Source organism: Martes martes (genome assembly GCF_963455335.1).
Source record: "Martes martes genome assembly, chromosome: 16".
Taxonomy (NCBI): Eukaryota; Metazoa; Chordata; class Mammalia; order Carnivora; family Mustelidae; genus Martes; species Martes martes.
Window position 1 is genome coordinate 30,626,983 of NC_137904.1, and position 11,968 is coordinate 30,638,950.

Here is an 11,968-nt window from a genome sequence, read left to right on the forward strand (position 1 = left end):
TATGTTTAATTATTTTTCCTCCGTGAGGCTCAGAGTCACCCAGTGCCCATCTGGCTCTCAAGGGCCCTGGTGCTATTTCTGCGGAACTCAGTGTACTGCCATGGCTCTCTAGATGAAGTTATCAATATGGTTTACAAGGCCCTTCCCAAGCCCTCCCTTCCCACAAAGCTCCAATTTCTATCACCGCAGCCCTGCTGCTCCTCAAACATGGCCTCTGTGCCTTTGTACAGGTTCTTCCCTTTTCCTAAATACCCTTTTCACATTCTTCCTCAGGAATCCATACATATTTGTCTTTCAAAGATGGGCTCAGTGGTACCTGCTCATGAAGCCTTCCTCAAAAAGGTAGGATGAGTTGGTAACTCCCTCTTTTGTACTCTCATCATACCCAATATGGACTTAGATTACAGCCCGGAGCACATTTTATTACTGCATTTCTTTACAAGTCGGTCTCCCCACTAGTTTGGGAGCTCCATCTCAAGTAGGGCCTGGGTTTTTCTCTGCTTCATTTCTGTAGCACTTAGCACTGTGCCCAGCATATAGTGTTTGCTGAATCTTAAAGGAACTATGCAGATACAAAAAACTGAAGCCCAAAGAGGGTAAATCACACACCTAGAAAAATGAGCCTACCTGAGGGAAATGGATTTGGAGGAGATAGAATACATCAGACGGTGATTTTAACAGCTTGGGCAGTTGCTAAGGACCCTATACCCCCCCATCCCCCACCTTGCACCCACATATAGGCTGGTAATCACCTATTTATCCCCTTGGGAAATTTCCCTTCGGGAAAATTGGGCTCAAATTCAAATAGGAGAGATTTAAGTTAAAGAAGAGTAAGGTCTTCTTGTTCCTGGGCTCTTATAGACAAAAAGTGAACTGACTCAGAATGCATGGACTTGACCTCTGGGGGCTTTTAAAAACAAGAGAGATTTTATCAGGAAGACTAAGTCCGAAGTCCTGTTAGAGGCAGACAAATGACCCAGCGGACGCCTGAAGAGTCTGCCTCTTGAGGAGGCCCATGAGGAGCAAAGGAACCAGCCAGAGAAGTCCAGTGTCTCCAACCATGTTCCCATTGCACTCCAGGATGTTTGGGGGAGGGAAGAATGAGGGAGCCCTTGCTAATTAAGCCTCTACCCAAAAAACGAATGTGAGGCTAATAAGGCAGCCCCATTCCAGGGCACCTCCACACCAAGCCAGCCGGTCTGCCTGTTTATTGCCCGTATGGAGATCATTAATGCCTCCTGACACCGAGGTCACTCCTGGGGTCAATCCCTGAGCCCGTTGTGCAAAACAAGGGGAAATGAACTTCCCAGCACATGTGGCTCAGGCTTGGAGGGGAGGGGGACTCCCGTCACCCCACACCTCAGCTCTGGGAGAGATCAGCGCCCCAGGCTGTCAGACCCCCCAACACAATCCCCTCTGCCCAAGCCGGACTCTGGGGAAGTGGTCCTGGGGAAGGTGAAGGAGAGCCTTCGTCTGGGCCAGGACAACCCCCACTGAGGTTGTCCCAACCCACAGACGGACACTAATCCCCTGGCGACGGGCTGGGGTGGTGTCTGGGAGCTGCAGCTGCAGCTCGACAGGGGCGGCCGCAGGTGGCGGGAAGGCGCAGGTCGGTGGCCACGTGGGCTCGAGCTGCAGCTTCACCCCACCCTCACCCGCTTCTCCTGTGCTGATTGGACCCCTTACCCCTCCGGATCCAAGATGGTGGAGGGGGTGGGGTTCCGGCCCAAGCAAAGCTGCAGTTGGTGAAGCCCAGGACTTCTGAGCTGAAGGACGGCCTCAGTAGCCATTCAGGGAGCTCCTGGCGGCGGTGGTGGGCACTTCGCCACTTTACCTCACACTTCAGCAACCAAGGTAGTCACACAAATCCATCTCTTACAGCCTGAGAAGGGCCAGTAGGGAAAAAGGTACACGAAGATGGTCCTCTGGGCAAATCCATACCAGTCTGGGGCCTCCTACTCGGTAATGACCAGACCTGGCAATCAGCCCCTGCTGACCCAGGAAGATGTTGAGAAAGCCCCCAACTGGCTTGGAGGAAATCAATAGGATTATGAAGTTAATGCCACAGCAGGCTGAGTGACAGTTACCAAATAAATGATCTCAGAGGACAAGGCTGAGGTTAAATGAAGCCCAATATATAAAGGGACATGTTCAAAGAAGGAACTTCAGAAAATGCAGGAACATGGGGGATTGAGCCTAGGGACTCCTTCCTGGCCTCCCCTTTTAGGGTCTGTTGAATTCTAGGGGAGCCACAACCTCAGGCTCTGCCTCCCAGGAACACAGACCAGGGTCTGTGCCCTGTTCAGTGCCAGTGTGGCATAGCTCTTAGGCTCAGGGCTCCTTGGACAGCTCCATCCGCCCAGCTTTGGTGGCTGAAATTAGAGAATGGCACCTCCACTGTGAAGGTCTGACCAGTTAACAGAGCCCCAGAATGCCTCTGATTCCTTAGAGACAGGGAACAGACCAACTGCAGCAAGAGGGGATGAGCTACATGTTAGGAGGCTCTTCCAAACATTATCTAGATGGAGGGAGCTTATGGATCTTGGAGGCAAGGAAGAAGGCCTGTTATAGAGGATTTTATTCCAGATGAAAGTGCACTTATCCTCATCCCCATTTGTGCCTGGGTTATTAAACATTGCTTTTTTTGGCCAAGATGGTATTACCAGCTAGAAGGGGCCATCAGCACCATCTTTGCATAAGAAAGGATTGCAGTAGAATCAGTGCTCTCCATCCTACTACCAGCATGTCCTGGTGAATGAGCAGCCCACTTCCATGAGTCCTGCTGACTCTTTCATGGCCAGCTTGGTGGGGGTCAGTGGGAGACAGAGCATGATGTTTCTGGGACCATGAAGGATGTACTATGTCTTTGGGGGGGAGGGAGGCTTGAACTCATGACCCTGAGACCAAGACCTGAGCTGAGATGAACAGCTGGACACTTAACCAACTGAGCCACCCAGGAGGTGTCCCTGTATTATGTCTTTCTTTCTTTCTTTCTTTCTTTCTTTCTTTCTTTCTTTCTTTTTTTCTTTCTTTCTTTCTTTCTTTCTTTCTTTCTTTCTTTCTTTCTTTCTTTTTAAAGACTTTATTTATTTATTTGACAGACAGAGATCACAAGCAGGCAGAGAGGAGGAAGTGGGCTCCTTGCTGATCAGAAAGCCCGATGTGGGGCTTGATACCAAGACCCTGAGATCATGACCTGAGCTGAAGGCAGAGCCTTAACCCACTGAGCCACCCAGGTGCCCCTATCTTTGGGGAGTCTAAAGAGAGATGATTAAGTCTTTGGTCTCTAGGTAGGTATTGTATATTTTAGAAAATGAACAATAACGATAGTTAAGATCTTGGGCTCTAGAAACTTAGAGGTTGAATGACCTCTTTTTTTAAGCGTGAGACCCTGGGTAAGATCAATTGACAGTACAGTAATGATAATAGGATTATTTTGTGTCAGGCAGTATATTACACTTTGACAACAATACTGTAGGGGAGGTACTGTTATCCTTGTTTAACAAATGAAATGAGCTTAGTTAGGTTAAATGACCATAGAACAGTATATTTGAAGGCATGGGCACTGGAGATCCAGACTAATCAATTGGGTTCAAATCCTGACTTCGTTTCCTCGTTGTATGACCTTAGGCATATTTATCTGTGAAATGAGGACCATGATAGTATCACCAGATAATATGGTAAGGTTGAAATGAGGGTAAACACATAAAGCTCCTAGAATCCTGCCAGGCACATTGTAGGCACTCAATAAACATTAGCTATGTGCCTGGGTGGCTCAGTGGGTTAAACCTCTGCCTTCGGCTCAGGTCATGATCTCAGGGTCCTGGGATCAAGCCCCACATCGGGCTCTCTGCTCAGCGGGGAGCCTGCTTCCTCCTCTCTCCCTGCCTGCCTCTCTGACTACTTGTGATATCTGTCTTTCAAATAAATAAATAAAATCTTAAAACGAAACAAAACAAAACATTAGCTATTGTTGTGAGCCCTTTAAGAACTTCTATGTGCTTCATCCTTTCTACTATCCTTCAAGGTGGCTGTTATTAAGTTCATTTTACAGATGAGGAAACAGGCTTTAAGTGGGTCGTGATCTAGGTCCCTCTGTAAGCAGCCTGCTGAGGATCTGAATTCAGGTTTTTTCACTTCAAATTCCAAGGACTTGCTGATCGATCACATACTCTCTCATTCTTAGTCCTAATTTGTTTCAGCCCCTCATTCAAAAAAATACCCTCAGAGGACCCAAATTCAAACCCAGTTTTGGATAGTCTGTGCTTAGGAAGAATAAAGAGGAGAAAGGGGAAGAAAGAAGAAGGGGGTTGGATAATGAGACAAATTCTCTGATTTAAGCATATTTGTTACCCAATCCCACCCTTGTAGAGATACCTTACTCAGAGGGATAGTAAAATAAGCGTGCATTTCAGAGCAGTCGTACTGGAGGAAATGGGAAGAAGTGGCAGGGCAGGAGCAGGGAGTGGAATGGGGAAGAAAGTCTGATTGGCAGACAACGCACCTATGGCTAAGGCCTCGGGAACAGAAGGCCTAGCTTGCTAGCTCTGACGATGCAAAACCCAGATCTGAGTATTCGTTCCTTATCTCTGTAGCGCCCCCACTGAGAGTTATAGGAAGGACTTACAGGGTAAATGGTAAATCACTGCCTCTGCCCTCAGGCCTGAGGGGCCTCAGACCAGCCTATATCACCCAGGTCAGGGATCAGACCAGTCCACTCCTCAATTTCTTCTAACTGGAAGTTTCTTAATTCTCTTTGTGGGAGAAGGCCTGGGAGGCCAGGGTGAGAGGTCAGGTGAGCAAAACTGCACCTGGGGCACGAGGGGAAGCACCTGCAGCAGCTGCTACCTACTACCCATTCCTGTTGCTCAATCCTCCAATTTCCAGAATGAGCTCAGCTCCTGCCCCCACCCCAGCTGAGCTTGATAATCCCAATGGGATGTGGGCTGGAAAATCTAGAACCAAGATTTGGGGCTACTGGGGACACAGTGGGATAAAGCCACAGGGGACAAGTGAATTCTGTGCTGCCTCACCCATCCTCTCCCTTTAGGGGACTTAATAAGGACCCCAGGCCTTAGATCATAGCACACACTAAAGAGCATGGCTGGGAAGGGGAATTGGAGGGAGGGATTTTTGTGTCCTGGCTTTGAACAGGAAAGTGTGTGCAAATACACAAGGATACACACGAACATTCAGATTGTGTCCCTCAGGGTGGAGTGCCTAAGGACTCACTCAACACATAGTTGTGACCTTTACACATGTCTCTGGAGTGTTTGGCTGTAAGTAACGAGACCCAGACTAACAATGATGTCAAGAAACAGGCTTATTTTTTTCGCAAGAAACAGTCAGCACTGGCTTACCTGCTCATTGATGCCCTCGGGCTCTTTCTTTTTGTTCGGATATCCTTAGTATAGTGCCCTTTGTCTTTGCGTCAGGATCTCTAGGGGGTGAGAATTCCAGGGTTCTCATCGTTAGAAGAAAAGAAGATTATGTCTTCCCCTTTACCAAGAAAGCAAAAAAAAAAAAAAAAAAAAAAAAAAAAAACCCAAAAAACTCCTCCCTCCCTAACTTCCTCCTGGCAGTCTTCTGTTTAGGCCTTATTGGCCAACATTGGATCATGTGACCACTTCGAGTTACCAGGGAAACTAGGAAAGCAAAGAACAGGATTTCCAGGATTGGCATAGGGCAGTACTTTGCTCCTATCCTCAGAGGTACTGACTCAGTTGGTCTGGGGTGGATCTTCACATTGGAATTTATTAAATACTCCAAAAACCTAGTTGTTTTTTTTTTTTAATTGTAATTTGCTTTTCACCACACTATGGAGCCAGCTCCAGCAGTTGTCTTCAACCAAACCTCCCCTTGCCTCTGCGCAAGCCATTTTACTGCACTGACCAGGATTCTCCAGTTTATCCTGCAGTCCCTGCTCCCCTCGGAGTTGACAATTTAGGTGATTAATTAGTAAGTTTGCAGGTCATTCATTAGTGAATTTGTGGTAGTAACTGGTTAGACAATCAGTTGACTAACTAATAGAACTAATAAACTAACCAAGAGCTTGGCCTTTCCTTTTTATGTCTAGCACATAGCAAGCACATGATAAATAATACTTTGGATGAATGAATCCATAAAATGGAGATAAAATGGAATGAATACAGCATCGGATGAGATAGTAGCTGTGAAACCACTTTGTAAATGGTAAGACACTGTACAGATATATAGGTAAAAATTGACATGAGAAACTACTTCAAAAATTGGGAGGGAGAGCGGCACCTGGGTGGCTCAGTGGGTTGGGGCCTCTGCCTTCCACTCCAGTGGTGGTCTCAGGGTCCTGGGAGGGAGCTCCTCCTCGGGGCTTTCCGCTCAGCAGGGAGCCTGCTTCCTCCCTCTCTCTGCCTGCCTCTCTGCCTACTTGTGATCTTTCTCTCTGTCAAATAAGTAAATGGAATCTTTTAAAAAAACTTGGGGGGGTGTCTGGGGAGCTCAGTGGGTTAAGCCTCTGCCTTCGGCTCAGGTCATGATCTCAGGGTCCTGGGATCCGAGCCCTGCATCTGGTCTCTGCTCAGCAGGGAGCCTGCTTTCCCCCCCAACCCCCCTGCCTGCTTCTCTGTCTAATTGTGATCTCTCTCTGTGCGTCAAATAAATAAATAAAATCTTAAAAAACAAAAAATCAGGGCGGGGGGCACCTGGGTCGCTCAGTCGTTTAAGTGTCTGCCTTTGGCTCAAGTCATAATCTCAGGGTCCTCAGATGGAGCCCTGCCTAGGCTCTCTGCTCAGCAGGGAGTCTGCTTTTCCCTCTCACTCTCCCTCTGTGCTCTCCCTTTTCTCTCTCTCTCAAATAAATAAATAAATCTTTAAAAATTAAATAAATAAAAGTTAGGGCCAAGGGAAAGTTTGTTCCCCACACTTCACCAAAGAAATACTGTTTCCACATTTCTAAAATGGAAAAAGACCATTTTGCCCTGCTGCTGATAAGCCAGATTTTGCTCTCCATTATAGTGACTTTGTCAACATTTGGTGATAGCATGTATTTATACTCCTTTTCCCTTACTCCTATTTCGTCTTTTTACTTGTGTTTTTATTAACTTATTTTGGTTATAAACCATCTCAAACTTTTTTGGAAAAGAGGTGGGATAAAATAAATTTTAGAAATACTTGGGAATTAACCTATTAATTACCTACCACATGCATTAACTTAGTCGAACCTCACAATAAGCTAGTATGTTGGAGTGATTATATCCATTTTATTTAAGTGTTAAGGGACTTACCCAAGGTCACACAGCTGCTAAATGCTGAGCCAGGATTCAGGGCCAGGTTTCAAAACCAAACCTGACACCAAACCTGACGGCTTTCCCCTAAGCCAACCCAAGTTTGTGTGATAGATGGTCAACTATTCACTTAGCTAGCTGAGGAGAGCTTTTATACTCGGAGCTCCTCAAATTCATTTTGGAAAAAGCAAACAAAAAAACCACCCATCTTTTTCTTTTCTCCATCGGCTGTTTATCAACAAATACTACACCTTTCTATTATTTTATGTACCACTAAGAAGAAAAAATATTTATTTTTTTAAAAGATTTTATTTATTTATTTGACAGACAGAGATCACAAGTAGGCAGAGAGGCAGGCAGAAAGAGAGGGAGGAAGCAGGCTCCCTGCTGAGCAGAGAGCCCGATGCGGGGCTCGATCCCAAGACCCTGAGATCATGACCTGAGCCGAAGGCAGAGGCTTTAACCCACTGAGTCACCCAGGTGCCCCAAGAAGAAAAAATATTTATTATACTATAGCACTGCAATGAATTAAACTACCATTGATTCTAGGATGCATCCCCATTTCAGAGCTGTCAAAATGTGGAAAGAAATGTCTGTGTTAGAATCAATGAAACAAAGAATTCCATTCTACTAACAGAGAATGTGTATACATACCTTCCCTTTCTCTCTTACTTGCTGGCTGGTTTGCTCCGTTGTTTTCATCGCCAAACACTTGCCAGTCCCTTCTGTATCTCATTTCTCCATGTCATCATGAACTACTTAATGCTGATTTGGAGTATCTCCTGTGAGTCTTCAGAAAGCCATGCACTTATAGAAAGTCTCCACTCTAGTTTCTTTAAAGAACAACTCTAGACGCTCTCATTATGAACTTCCTCCAATGATTATCAACCAATTCTTTCCAGACTCTGGCCTAAATGTAGTCTTCCCATGGTGCCTGGTGATTCACTGCCCTCCCTGTTCACCATTCCACACAGTAGTTGGATGGTTCCTCTGTACACTATTTATTTGCAAAGGATTTCCCTACAGGCTGTTGGGGAGGGCATGGGAGGAGGGCTTGGGAGCAGAAGCTGAGATGTGTCATCCAATTCTCCCTAACACAGGAAACATGACTCCCCAGGCATCTCTGAAACACCAGGGCCTTTCCTTTCTCCACTCCAGGAGAAGGCAGGATTGGAGGAGGATTAAACTTCTCCATCCCTTAGACCTTACTTCCTCTTCCTGGTTTGGGACTCCATGATACAAACTGTGAAAGGAAGATGGGGTAGTGGAATCTGGTACTGCTAAGGATGATAGGGATTCTTGAGCAGTGAGCCCATTGTGGAGATGGCATCGGCTCCCGACAGCAGCAGCTGACTTTTCCTAGTTGGTGTTAGGCTTCCACCTTTGAGTGCTGGGTAGTAAGGGAGGCACTGATCCTGGCTTTCCATTTCTAGCATAAGAAAAGGGACAGATCCATCCAGGGAAGCAATTGCCCTGTCCTGTTCCCTTCAATCTGATTTTGAGGTAAAAGCCTGGAAAGGAACAGAGGCTCATTGGAAATGAGTGGAGGGAGGGATGCGGCTCACGCTGAAGACCAAGAGGCTAACCTGGGAATCCTACTGAGAGGGGACTCTGGTGGGCAGACCTAATTTTGCCTCAGTATCCTGGGCATATGACAGGCTGTGAGGCTTGGACATAGGCTAAGGTCCACATGGACCTGTCTGCCTCTCCAGCTGAAGGGTCCTGTGTCAAGGTACAGACAGACATAGAGAAGGAGAGGTAAGTGGAGACAGAGGGAGTGGAGAGTCAGGGGCTGGGCAGGGAGATCTAGACAGTGAGGGGGTCTCACTTTCTGAGGCACAGAGGTCGGATAGCTCCCAGCACAGTGGTCTAAGCTTCCTAGACTGGAGCGGGCATTGGACTTCCTCCTCAGTTTTCTGGGTTTTGAGGCGGCTGGCGGAGTCTTGGCCCTCGCCGCAGTTTCCCCCAGGGGCTCTGCCAAGCCCTGGCACCTTGAAGCCCGGGCCTCGGCTCAGATTCAGAAGCCGGCCCAGCACTTCCCCGCTGCCGCGGCTCCAGGCCCGGCCGCCCGGCCTCCTCCCCGCCCGGGCGAAGGGCCTGCCCTCACCCGTGACCTCCGCGGCCGACTCCGAGGCGCGCCAGGCCGGGTCCGGCGCCCGCTGCCCGCTGCCCGCCAGGCCCGGAGAAGCCGGGGGGCCGGTGAGCAGAGGGTCCACGCCCTGGCCGTCGCGCCCGCGCGGGGAGCCGGAGAGCAGGAGCGCGCGGGCCGGAGCGCGTAGGTGTGAGAATGTGTTGGGGGCATGGTCGGTGGACGAGTGCGGGGCTGTGAGGCGCTGTGCGCCCGCCCCCCCCCGGGACGTGGGCTTACCGAGCCGCTGCGTGCACGGCTGGGAGCGGGTCTCGGACGGAGGTGTGTGCGGGCGCCGAGCCCGCTGCCTGGGGCTCGGCGGAGGGCGGCAGACTGCAAGTTGACTCCGGCCAGACCAGGCCTGGCTGCGCCGAGCCTCTGCGCCGAGCCTCAGTGTGCGGGCAGCGCCGCGGCTCGGGGCGTGCCGTCCTGGTTGTCGAGTCTTGGTGCGAGCAGTGCGGCCCGGCCTGGCCGCTCTCTCTCTTCCCGCCCCTCTAATCTAAACCATGCGGGGCTCCCAGCCCGGCCCGGCCGGCGGGGCCCGAGGGCCGCAGGGAGGGCACCAAGCCGCGCGGTAGGGGAGTGCGAGGCCCGCTCAGGGCTCGGCGTCCTGGGGCCCGTGGAGCCAGGGGACCCTAGAGCCCCCCTCCCCGGGGGGGGGGGGCGGCGGGCGCAGACTGATTGACAGCGGCGACGTCAGCGCAGGGGGGTGGTGGCCCCGGAGGGAGGGAGGGAGGAGGAGGGAGCTGAGGCCCCAAAGTGCAGCGTCGGAGATCAAGGGCCCGCTCCAGAGCCGGGATGTGTCCGGCCCCGAGGGCGCGGCGGGCAGCGGGACACTGACCCAGCGGCCCCAAGTCAGTGCCCCAGCCGTCCCGTGCCCCTCGGACCCGAGCCTGCAGTGGACCTCGGGCCGCAGGCGCCTCCGCATGCGGCAGCGCAGTTAGGGTGAGTGTGGTTCCGGCGGGGATGGGGGTGAGCCGGGCGTACGGGACAGGGGCTACCCTGAGCCCAGGGTTAGGCTGCAGGGCAGAAGAGGATGAACTGGAAAAGAAGCGAGTAACGTGACCGGGAGAAGGACCTCAGGGACCCGCAAGGCTGCAGAAGGGTGGCGAGATGTGCTTCAGATCAGGCTGCCGCCTCGGCCGGACTCCCCGCGTTTTGGGGCGCGAGCCCTCATCTCCTCTGAATAACAGGACGGATTGGGTCTAGGGACCCAAAGGCAAAGAAGGGAGAGCGCCGGCTCCAAAGGAACAAGGTTAAGCCGTGACAAGCGGAGCGGTGGTCTTGAAACTGGTGTTTGCAGAATAAGAAAGGCCAAGAAGAGGGCCCGGGTACTTGCGGCGATATCGTTGTGAAAGTGCGCGATCGGAAACCTGGACTTCAGAGCCTTTGATGCAACAGGCTCGTCAAAATTAAAGCAAGGAGCGTTATATATAAATAATTATCGATGATCAAGAATTATCAGAATGTGAGCAATTACCAAAGAAACAGGGCTAAGCGGCAAAACTAATAGTGCTCACACTTTAAAACAAGAGTAAAAGAGTTGTTTCAGAACCAAGTGAAAATTGTAATTACAAATTTAAAAAGATTATAGACAAAGTAACTCCAAATATAGGAACAATGTAATAAGAACCATTGTATTAAAATCAATAATAATAGTATAGGAAATAGTAACAAATGACAGAACTATGGAAAAAGGGTGAACAATTGAAAATACTATTAAGGGAAATACTAATATTAGTAGTACTGATGGAATACTATCATATAATGTATTGTAGATACTCTAATGAATTACTAAATATTAATTAAAATCTTTAGAGCAATACTAATACAAACAAAGACAGCAGCAAGAATTGCTGGAATAATATGACCGTTTATTACCAAGGTATTAATAGTCCCAACATTATAAATAATGGTAGAGTAATAAGAAGAATCATATCAATGTGATGAAAAATAATCAGAGTATTAGGAACTACAGCAATACCACCAATTCTGACAAAGTAACAAGGAGTAATGATGCGATGAAAAATAGCCAGCGAATTAAGATCGCAATTACAAATAATGACAAGATATTATAACGATGTGATGAAGAATACCTAGAATATTGTGAACAATTCTAACAAAACAAATAATGACAAAATAAGAAGTATTATAAGGATGTGAAGAAAATTAACATCAATATTGAGAACAATAATATTACAAGTAATGGTAGATAACAAGTTACCGAAACTGTGACAAAATACAGAGACCGAGGAGCCAGCAACGGAAGCATTTTAGGGGTACAGAATAAAAATTAAAATAACAATAGATTACAATGACCTATGGGACTACGATATCTAATAATTACCTGACTATTGGTAACAGTATCACTAAGGTACCAGGAGACCCTAGAATGATGGAGCAGTGACAGGAAAGCACCAACATATTTGATAATGACGAATTAACAAATCAAACCAGTGCTTTGATTTTACAGTATTAAAAATTAAAAGTACTAATAATTTAATGTGCTAGGATATTCTTAATGTCTTTGAACTGATCAGAATACTGCTGATAATAGAGATAATTAAAATATTTAAAA